The 8903-nt window shown below is 46.9% G+C and overlaps 1 protein-coding gene across 2 annotated transcripts in view; it reads right to left on the bottom strand.

Annotated features, from left to right (window-relative positions):
- The window catches only part of AKT1 (AKT serine/threonine kinase 1), a 140589-nt gene extending 136175 nt beyond the window's left edge, over positions 1–4414 (bottom strand). For both annotated transcript variants that reach the window (XM_084837429.1, XM_084837440.1), the window contains exon 1: positions 4118–4414. The gene's annotated coding sequence lies outside the window, so the exon portion shown is untranslated. The remainder of the gene's footprint in view (positions 1–4117) is intronic.
- Between the last annotated feature and the right edge of the window lie 4489 nt (positions 4415–8903).

Genomic DNA, 8903 nt, shown 5'->3' on the forward strand with positions numbered 1-8903 from the left:
TATAGCTGTGAGAGCTAGACTATAAGGAAGGCTGAGCGCCGAAGAATTGATGCTTTCGAACTGTGGTGCTGGAGAAGACTCTTACGAGTCCCCTGGACTGCAAGGATGTCAAATCAGTCCATCCTAAAGGAAATCAACTCTGACTGCTCATTGGAAGGACAGATACTGAAGCTGAAGCTCAAATATTTTGGCCACCTAATGCGAAGAGAAAACTCCCTGGAAAAGACCCTGATGCTGGGAAAGACTGAAGGCAAAAGGAGAAGGGGACGGCAGAGGATGAGATGGCTAGATAGCATCACCGATGCAATGAATATGGACTTGAGCACGCTCCGGGAGAGAGCGCAGGACAGGAAGGCCTGGCGTGCTGTGGTCCATGGGGTCACGAAGAGTCGGACACGACTGAACAACAACAACAACAACAACAACCAAAATGGTGAGGATGGGCTGCATTTAGTCCTCAAGCAAAAGTCTCAAGCCATGCTACCAAATAATCTTTGACCTGGAGATGCAAGAGGTTTAAACTGTTCCTTTCTACATGCAAAGCATGCACTCTACCACCAAGCTATAGCTCCTTCCCTAAGCAGCAGCATACAGTGTGTAACTGAGCCCTTCTGGTGCCTGGAAGGAGCTCAAAATACACAAGGACTTCCCTATTCTTTTCTATGAGTTGGGGAACACTCAAGCTCTTGCACGAAAGCCCCGTGTGTTAATTGATCAGTTCCCTTCATTGAGGTGAACAGGCTGAATGCACACTGACAGAATGGAGAACTGTTTAATTAAGATCATATCCATTTTATTTTCTTGGGCAGAACGAAACCTTACCTATTTAATTATAAAAGTAATTACTCCTAGTAAAATGTTACACTATCTTGCAAATACGGTACGAAAAGAAAAAAATCAAAAGGTTAATTTACACTTTTAATTTTTGAACTCCCAAGGATGCGATTTTAAAACTAACACGAATCTTTTTAATTGCTGGGTTTCCCCTCAACAGACATAGAAACAGGTGTCCCATCTTTTTCCTTTATTGCTTTTGCACATTTTGTGCGCAAGTCTGGTCTCTTAAAATGCTTGCCCCAGTCACGACTGATGACACCGTGCATGGATTTTGCCATTGAAACCCTGATCTTTTTCATACCTCAGCTGAAAATATAAAATAAACCATGGGTTATTTCTCTGGCTTGTTGGGGGGAGTTCCTGGTTTGCCTGTAACGCTAACCAAACCAGAGATGGTAGGTACATAGGTCTGCTTAGCCACTCTTGCCTGCAGTGGGAGCAATTAGGCAGAATGACAGACAGACTGGGAGCCGGGAGATCCGGGTTCTAGTCCCCACTTGGCCATGGAAGCCCACTGGGTGACTTTGGGCCAGTCACAGACTCTCAGCCCAACCTACCTCACAGGACTGTTGTTGTGAGGATAAAACAGAGAGGAGGAGGATAACGTTAAGCCGCCTTGAGTCCCTTGCAAGAGGAAAAAAGGTGGGATATAAATGCAATAAATAAAATAAATTCATTACGTTTTTAAAAAACAGTGGGCTGTCATGACGTGCAAACCAGACCTCTCTCTGCCTGCCTAACTTCCCCCTCAAGTTTGTTGTGAGGATAAAATGGAGGGAAGCTCCAGTATACCACCCTGCGCAACTCTGAAGGCTGGCAGGATAAAAGTTAGATACAGGTAGATCAGACAGGCTAAACTCATTTCAATTTTAAAACGCTTACCTCATCCCACAGCTTTTTATTGCCTCTGAAGCAATAATTCACCTACTCCAAAAGCAAGGATGTAAAACTAAGGTTTTACACATTCAAAAGGAAAGTTGGTGCGAGATCATTAAAGTGAAACTATTGTGGACTTGAAGTAGGATGTTAAGAGCTCTGTTCTACCAGCAACACAGCCTATCAAAAGTGTTTGTTTTCAGGTAAACACAATGGTGAGAATTAACCTGGCTAGCCTTTAGAAAGAAAATGGAAGGAAAATGATCCTCCGTGTTAAATGCTACAGTAATAACACATAAACGTTAAGAATTTGACTGCCATCGTCTCCTGTTGGGACAATAAGGTTTTTCTTCAAAACACTGAATTTCGGACATGCACTTGTGTAGCCAAAAGGAACATCACTGTTCACATGCTTACCCTGTCCTTCATCTGTGCAACTTGGGGCAGCACACATGGCCCTTTCCCCACATTCATCAGCACAACTACCCTGTGAAGTAGGTTAGACAGAGATAGGGAGATTGGTCTGGAGTCACCCAGCGAGCTTCATAACAGAGCAAGAATTCGATCCTGGCCGAAGACACTGTCACAGCCTGATGACATCTAGGTGTGTTGGACTGCAACACCTATCATTCCCAACCATGGCAGGCCATGCTGCCTGGGAATGATAGGAGTTGTAGTCCAACACATCTGGAGGGCACCAGTTTGGGGAAAGGTTCTCTATGGCCACAAGTAGTAACACCTGCCTTCCCTGCTATGGCCGTTACACTTTTGGCCTGCCCCATCCACAATCACCTCTTATGTTACATTTGCCCACACAAATGCATATCTAGAGGTCATCAGGACTGCCTGCATGGAAAGAAGAATATATCGGGTGACTTACTGGTAGGAACCTAGAGCCATGCCCAAGTTACTTCTGCAGAAACCCATGGGGGTTTCCCCTCAGTTAACATGTACCTAGTCTTTTCCAAAGTGTTTATAGATATTTTACGAGAATATTAAAACACATGTTCTGTCCATGATTAGACACACAGGAAATGCATTTCCCAAGGAAATTTGACTGTTTTTAAACGCCCACAAATGCTACTTTGTATACAAAATTAAAACACACGCATACTGAAGTGCTAGAGAAGTTTTTAAGAGAGGCTGTTTTACTCCCTCCAGAGACTAGTTTAGGGGGCTGTCACACAGATACAGAGCTGGGTTTGCAACTGAGTGGACACCTTACTTGTGTGCGAACATTTCGGCCAATTCTGGCTATCCGAAAAGTGCCCCTGTACGGCCTTGCCTCATGTAACCATTATCTATATATAGGTGTGCAATAACAAACACCCCCCCACAAAACAGTCCTGTATCTTTCAACAAAAAACGAACTGACAAATCAAAACTAAAAGGGGCAGGGGGCATGGATAAGGATGGAGAGGAAGGGGATCTGGTTTTACCAGCAAGGGTGTCCGGCAGCTTGGGAGGGGGGGAATCTTCCGTTAAAAACACATCCTGAAAACGGATACCCTCCTTAAATGCTGGAGTGTATGTAGGCAGAGACCCAAATACCTAGGAAGTGAACAAGGAAGACAAGCAGAGATGCCGTCTCCTTCCTTCTCAAAGAGCTGTGGCCAGAAAATGGGGGAAGCCAGAGGTAAACAAACACCGCACAGAGAAGGGGAAGAGGAGAAAGAGGTGGTAGCGGGTAGGTGGGAAACAGAGCAATTAGTTTTATTCATTTAAAATATTTCTAGGCTGCCTTTCAGGGCAGAAGCAAAACTGAGTCATTTTTTATTTTTTTGCATCTGAGAGTGCAAACCCAGGAGCCCCAGAAAGCTTCACCCAGCTAGATGTTTTGCAAAGCTGAGCCTCCCACAGTCCCAAAGAGAGGGGGAAGCGGGGGGAGATGAGAGTTTCACCAGGGATGCACACACACACACACAAAACAAAAACACCAAGTGGAGGTGTGTGTGTGTGTGGGGGGGGGGGAGTTACGGTCAGGCACGGAGCAAACGCTCTGCTCTGCTCTTTTTTCTCTTCTCCTTCTCTTTTCGGGGGGAGCAAAAAGCAGGTTCAAAGCCTGGCGCCCCACTGCATCTGCAGGAGCAAAAGCAGCCGCTACTGCAATGCACTAAAAAAGGGGTGGGGGAGAGAGAAAGAAAGAAAGAAAGAAAGAGAATTTACTCAGGCGAGGCCTGTGAGAAGAAGGAGGGTCACTTTTGCAACGGGAGGACTGCAAGCGACCAAACAAACAGCCAGAAGGCACAGCGAGCGAGAGCGAAGAGAGAGAGGGGCAGGGCGCTGCATGGACACCCGCTCCAGACAATGCACCAAAACCCCAATAAAGCTTCCAGAGGGCTGCGCAGGCCCCGCCGCCGCGCCCCCATCCCTTCGCCCGGGAACGCCGCGGCGGGCCACTTACATGCCTGGAAGGGTTGCAAGCGGAGCCGCTGGCCGGAGCCGAGGCCTACGCGGGCTGCTGCTGCTGGCGCCGCCTCCCGCCGCCGCCGAGCTCGCAAGGGAATCAGCCCATTGAGCTGCCCGGGCTATGAATGGAGCCTGAGCGGGCGCGCAGCAGCGGCGTTCCAGCCGCCGCGGCTCCTTCTCGGCGGGCCACCTCCGCAGACGCGGCGCGAGCGCGGCTGGCCGGGCGACGCAGGCTCGCTGCGGCCGCTGCTCCCGGTGGCTCCAGCTTCCCTTCCTTTCCCTTCTTTGACTCACTCGCGCACGCACTCTCTCCTTGGCTCTTCCCGGGACGGCCGCCGGGTCCTACCGCCCGGCGTGCTCCTGGGCCAGTCTCCATTCATTATTTTTACACCTAACAAGAATGTAACAAGATCAGCCTCGGATGGCCTTCTCTCTGTCCCATCAGCCAGGACAGCTAGACTGGTGGGGACGAGGGAGAGGGCCTTTTCTGTGGTGGCCCCCACTCTGTGGAACTCCCTCCCTAGGGAACTCCGTCATGCCCCTTCTTTAATGAGCTTCCCTCGTGCATTAAAAACGTGGCTGTTCAGGCAGGCATTTGGGGGGTGGGTTAGGGTATTTTAGAAAATGTTTTTATTGTAGAATTTTATTGTTTTAAACTGTTTTTATTGTATGTTGTACACTGCCCAGAGTGGCTGGGTGACCAGCCAGATGGGCGATTAATAAATTTAATAATAAATAAATAAAATGAAAAGTATATTAATTAACTTTATTAATTAATTAATCAACGGCAGCCTCACACACACACAACATTTAATTCAATTATTTTTGTCAAGGAAACAAAAAAGAGGAAAGGGTGAAAAAAAATGTAGCTACATAGATCTGGAGATCATTTCAACGCGTGCATATGAAATGTACGTGTGCATTTCTACAAATGATACATAATCTTCAACAAAAGCAGGCCAGTTATCCATATAAGGGTCCGTTCGCGCGCGGGCGTAAGACACACGCACTAAAAAAAAAAAAGTTCCTTTTCCCCGCCCCGTTATCGTAGTATTTCTTTACTTCCTCGGCATGGATACCGCATTATATCATCATTCCTATTATTATCCTTGTTTTGTTGTTGTTATTAGCAGCTGCAATCCTATGCACGCAATTCCTACCAGTAAGCCCCACTGAACTCAATGGGGGCTTATTTCTGAGTCCACGCGGATGCGGTTGCACTACTAGGCTAAAATCCTATGTGCGCTACTTGGGAGTAAGTCCCAGTGAACTCAGAGGGACGTACTTCCGAGTAAAAGTGAATAGGCTTGCGCTGGTAGGCTGCAACGCACTGACTTGGGAGTAAGTCGGGGGGCTTACTTCTGAGTAGACATCCATAGGATCCCGAAGTTAAAACTGCAATCCTATGCACGCTTAGCGATAAACCCTATTGTGCGCAACAGCACTTAACATACATTGGATTGCACTGTTAGTTGTTGTTTTAAAACAGAAAACGATAGCTCCCTTCATGCAAAGTTTCACAGCGGTGTACAAAGTGAAAGCAACAACATCGAATAGAGCCAAACAAAGTGGCAGCGATGCAGTGGGAAACAATCAGCAGCAGCCAGGCCACAATTATGTAGGAAGGAGGAAGCTTTAATTAACACGCCTCGATCCCTGACACACATACCCAGTATTAGTCAAATCATGCCCCCCAGTACCCTTCCAAAAAGCCCCCTGTGATATAAGGATTAAAATCAACCCTGATACTTATTCCTTGTTAGCGTTTCATTTTTAGGAACACAGAGTGCTGGATTCTTTCTAGAACTATGCACAAATGACCTCTCAAAAATTTCTCAATTTCAGAGAAACTGGGGGGATCGTTTTACCAAATTTCTCTGGGTGATTCTCCCAACAGTTTCTGGGGCCAGTGGAGGCTGGTGGCTCTGATTTCGGTGGGGCTGTACGTCCATTCCGGGTTTCAGTCAGAACCAGACAGAACTCTAACAGAGCTATCTAAAGTGCTTATCCCATTTTCAGGGTAGCACTTTGGATAGGTCCTTTAGAGTTCTGGCTGGTTCTGACTGGTTCTGACTGAAACCCGGAGAGGATTTACCACCCCACTGAAATCCGAGCCACCAGCTTCCACTAAGTGAGGCTTACCATTACCAGTGGTTGTAGCACAGCTTCTTTCTGTTTTGGGGTTTGGGGTTTTTTGCACTGCCACCATTTTGGTGATGTTTTTGAGCTTACCTAATATTGCAAGGTGGTTGAAGGAGATTTGTGTGCACTTCCCTTTTATTACACCTCTCTCCATCACTCTGCAGCCTCCTTGGCTGCCTGCTTCCTGATCTGAAAAAGCCCTGTGTGGGAGGAGCCACCTCATGATGTCTTCCTTTCCCCTGGGCTTTAATTGAAGTGCGGGAAGCCAGGGAGGCTGCGTGCTGCTGGAGAGATGATTCTACAATAAGGGTACCATCCTATGCCAGTTTAGAGACAAAAAAGTCCAACAACTCCCCGCATGGGAATTGTTAGACTTTTTTCTATCCGAATAAGTATAGGATTATACCCTAAAAGACAGGGCACTCACTCACACTCTTTGGCCTCCTCATAAGTAAGTTAAGCATAAGAACCCCAAACCCCACCAATGAGACTTTCTCTGAAATGAACCTGGAGCCTTCTGCCTCCAAAACACATGCTCTGTGACTTAATGTCATTTCTTTATGGGACAGCTTTGTTATTCTGTGAACGGAGCAATATTCACATAGATGACATCTCAGGTTGCCAGCTTTTCAAACAGCCACTGTCTCTCCAGCACAGAATTGATCCACAGGCAGTAGCAGGTTACAAATCAAGGTGGTGTAATGGGTAGAGTGCTGGGCTTTCCCTGGGGAGACCTGCTCTTCCATTTGAATCCCCTGCTCAGGCCATGAAACTCCCTGGGCCTCGGGTTAGTCACACGCTTTCAGCCTAACCTACTTCACAGGGTTGTTGTGAGGATAAAGCAGGGCAAACCCCATGAATGCCATGCTGAGCTTCTTGGAGGAAAGATGGATATACATGTGAGAAATGAGAAATAAAGAAGTGGAACCTTGGGGTTCCTCTAAGCATGCCGATACCTCCCTCTTGTTCCTCAGTGGCCCCCATTTTAGCTACAGTCCTGTTGGCACTTATCACCTGTTTGCCTTTCAAAGGAATTCATAGCAGGTAACAAACAGCATTCCCCAACCTGGTGCCCCCCAGGTGTTTTTGACTACACCTCCCAGCACCCCTGACCATTAGCCATGCTGGCTGTGGCTGATGGGAGCTGAAGTCCAAAACATCTGGAATCTGGAAGGCACCAGGTTGGGGAAGGATGGCAGGTGATATTGCTTAATTCCATGCCAAGAGAAACTTCACCAGCTTTTTAAAATTATTATTATTCTTTGTAATTTGATGAAGACATTTCCAAGGAAACGTAAGTCACCAGTCTTGTTAACCATGATTCTGTAGGTTTTCAGAGCTGGAAAAGGTGCAGAAAAGGGCAACTAAAATGATCAAGGGGGTGGAGCATCTCCCCTATGAGAGAAGGTTACAACAGCGGGGATTGTTTAGCTTGGAAAAAAGGAGGGTGAGGGGAGATATGATAGAGGTCTACAAAATTATGCAGGGTGTGGAGAATGTGGATAGGGAGATATTTTTCTCCCTCTCTCAAAACACTAGAACCCAGTGGGGTCATCCCATGAAGCTGATTGGTGGGAGATTCAGGACAGATAAAAGGAAAGACTTCACACAGTGCATAGTTGGACATGGAATTCGCTGCTGCAGGAATTGATGATGGCCACCAGTTTGGATGGCTTTAAAAGCGGGTTAGACAAATTCCTGGAGGAAAAGGCTATCAACAGCTACTAGTCCTGATAGCTATGTGCTACCTCCAGTACCAGAGGCAGTGAGCCTATGTACACCAGTTGATGGGGAACATGGGTGGGAGGGTGCTGTTATGCTCATGCCCTGCTTGTGGGTCTCTGGTCAACAGCTGGTTGGCCACTGTGTGAACAGAATGCTGGACTAGATGGACCCTTAGTCTGTTCCAGCAGTTCTTATGTTCTTATGTTCATAGGGTGGCCACGTGTCCTCTTTTACAGAGGACAATCCTGAAGAGCTGCCTGAGGACTGTGCTCTATTTTCTTTTCTTTGAAGGGCTATCCTGTCCAATTCTGGTTTTAAAGAGAAAGAACCGTAAGACCTGTTGCCCATCACCTGGTAGCAGCTGGGCAGCAGATGGAACAGGCAGGCACACAGGTCACCGTCTTCCACAGTATGGTGAGATGTACTGTATTTCTGTTTAAATTGTAATAATAAATTCTAAATGTCCATCTATACCTATACATTAGCATATGGAATATTTATGCAAATTGCAGTCCTCTTTTGTCCTCGTTTACATAATTTACCTTAGTACTTAATATTTAGCGCATTGTCCCCCATTCCATTCAACTTTTCCTCACGCATATTTTCCAGGCTCAGCAGAAACTGAAGAAATATGAGTAAATTTCAGGAAAGTTAAAAAAAAAGAAGAAAAAGATCCGGAAGTCCACGGACTCCACGAGGCCTGAGGACGTCAATCCGCAGCGGATTCCGCAGGTCAGATTCTTAGAAATCCAAGCTCATTTTAGTCCGTCCCAAATTTCTCCAGCATCCCTACATGGAGGATCCATTTCTGGTAGGCTAGGTGAAAAACAGTGGTGGTAGCGTTGCACCTCGGGACCTAAGTCCAGGACCCCGCAAGCCAGGGGTTGCCCAAATGACTACCCAGAGAGTGGCAG

The sequence above is a fragment of the Heloderma suspectum genome, chromosome 1 (genome assembly GCF_057233095.1).
Source record: "Heloderma suspectum isolate Gila_16-S chromosome 1, 16-S_ref, whole genome shotgun sequence".
Taxonomy (NCBI): domain Eukaryota; kingdom Metazoa; phylum Chordata; class Lepidosauria; order Squamata; family Helodermatidae; genus Heloderma; species Heloderma suspectum.